The sequence below is a fragment of the Apium graveolens genome, chromosome 4, assembly GCF_009905375.1.
Source record: "Apium graveolens cultivar Ventura chromosome 4, ASM990537v1, whole genome shotgun sequence".
Classification (NCBI taxonomy): Eukaryota; Viridiplantae; Streptophyta; class Magnoliopsida; order Apiales; family Apiaceae; genus Apium; species Apium graveolens.
Window position 1 is genome coordinate 204014718 of NC_133650.1, and position 2722 is coordinate 204017439.

Sequence of the window (2722 nt, forward strand, 5' to 3'; positions counted from 1 at the left end):
AGAGTTTGAAACATCCAATGAATTTTGGAAAGGAAAAGAATTTTGGCATAAACCCGATATCTCGCTGATCAGGCAAAGATACCAATAAGTAACCTTTTCTACTAGTAGATGGACGAATTCCCCACTGGTCATCACCCTGGTCATAATTAAGACCTATGCTGGACTGCCACTCAGCCACTTATGCATTTGATGGACTCCCACTGAGCCACTTACACAATAATAGACCGTACCCCGGCCTGTCGCTTATGCCGACTCAATGAGAGGGGCTTACTTCCCGAACGTTGGGCAAGTAATCAATTCATTTACCAAATCTGCAACCTTGTTGCGAATATAAAATACACCACAGAGCCGGATTCCCCAGGTTTTGAGCGAGTATTTAAATCCCCTTAAAAGGAAGATCTTAAATATAAAAATGAGTTTTGGGATCCGCTCTGACTTTTAAAAATCATTTTGAAGACTCGAAAATACTTTAAAGAGTGTTTGGAGTAAGGCTGATTTAATGAAGTAAATCAGTCCCCAGAATATTTAGAAAATGACTGAATATTATTATTTAAATAATATTCCCATAAAGAATAATCTTTATAAAAATAATTGAAGTAGAAGTATTAAAACTTATACTTGAAATAAACATTAAATAACCAAAGATATACTTATATGAAAGTATTATCTTTATTTGAATAATCGAAAATAAGTTTGATTATTGACATCTTATTCTTTAATAAAATAAAGAATATATCTCAGCAAATAATCGGAGTCATAGATCCTCAAATGAATATTCAAATAATATTCAATAAATAAAATAAGCTGAGTCATAATACCTCGAATGAATATTATAAATAATATTCATTAAATAAAATAAAGGAGTCATAAGTCCTCGAACAATATTCAAAATAATGTAATAAAGTTTAAAGTTATCGAATAAACCTTATTCGATTAATAGTTTGGAAAACTATAACCATATATATATATAAATATATATATATATATATATCCATATCCATATATACAAGATTACTCGGGATCCTCGACTCCCGGTTTTAGAAAATATTTTCACCTTTTGGGTCCCTATACTAAGGGTATATGCAAGTTACCGCTATCCTCTAGCATAGGTATTATCAAATGAACCAACAGATATATATTTCAAGAATATGAAACAGGCATGCATATATACCATATTAGCATACTCCAATATATTGCAAAATTTGCTACTAACAATCATGCAATATCACAAGATAATGCATATACATATATTTACATCACAACAACAGTATAACGGGTAGAAAACTTGCCTGAGCGACTGGGGGTTACGAATGGCTCGGGACGAGTCTGGTAACCTATAAACAACAAGCAAGTTGGAATTAAACCAAAGTCACTTGTGAATCTATACTTTAACTAACTTAGACTCTAACGCTTGTTTTGCGCTCACTGATTCGCTTAAGTCACTCGGGTACCCTCGGCTCCACCATTTTTAATAATTTAACCTTTACGAGTTTTAAAGCGATTCCTTCGCGAGTGACTTACCAACTGCCTAAAACACTTACCATAAATGTTTCATGCATTAATTAACCCTTTTTGGTCTTTAACCTACATTTCAAAGTAAGGCGAGGGAAAAAGTTTCGTTCGCGAAACGCCATTACTTGAAACGGTCGTTTCTCCTAAACCGTAAATCGGAATCGAACGAACTACATATCAAAACGAAGCTCGTAACATGAGCTATCTAAACATGGCAGTGGTCACAATCTAGCAGGGGGTTCTCGGGTCCTAATGTTATGCACAAAACAGTCTAAAGAAAATCGGACGTTACGACGGCTATGTTTACGCGATTACCAATATTTATACCACTCCAATTCTTTACCAATTCACTACAAACCACCCAACCATCATCAATACCTCAAACACAACTTATATCAAGGCAAAGTCAGTCCATAATCTCAAGGTTTTCCAACTTATTCAACCACAAACATGATCTACTAACCATAACTTAAGATTCATTAACCATTAACCAAGATTCATATCCAAAATCACCACAAATCCAACCAAACCATCTATCATACATGGATCTTGCTATACATACATGGATATTTCTATATATACATTAATCCATCCATAAACTCATCAAAACTCAAAGTTCAAACTATAAGTTAAAGGTGAAAGTTGTTTATACCTCCTTGAAGCTTCCTAACACAACCCAAGAGCTTTGAATGCCTAAAAGAACCTTGATCCTTGCTTGTATAACCTTAATCTTTCATAAAAATTCAAGAAAACTAAAGTTATTTCTTGAAGGTTACTATTCACCATCTTCTTCCTTGATTTATAGAAAAAGATTGGCTTGGAATTAGAAGCTTAAACTTATAGGAAGTATGTAACTATCCATGGGGAAGCTTAGATAATTACCTTGCTAAATAGTAAGTGGTGGAGCTTGGATCTTCAAATTTTAAGAAATGGGCCGAGAGCTAGCTTGGGAAGAAGATATTTTTGTGTTTTGTTTGATGAAAATGAAATGATTTGCTTGGTTGGTTGATTTTTGTGTTGTTTTTGGTTAATGACTTAATTAACCTTGATTTTGTGTGGTTATAATTCAACCACACTTCCTTCCCTTCTATGTCATGCTTGTGTCACCTTGCACATGTCATTATGCTCCCACTTGTCCACACCTTGTGGTTTGATGATGTCACAATCCCTGGCTTCTTGTACAAGCTTGTCTCTTGGTCACTTATTTGTT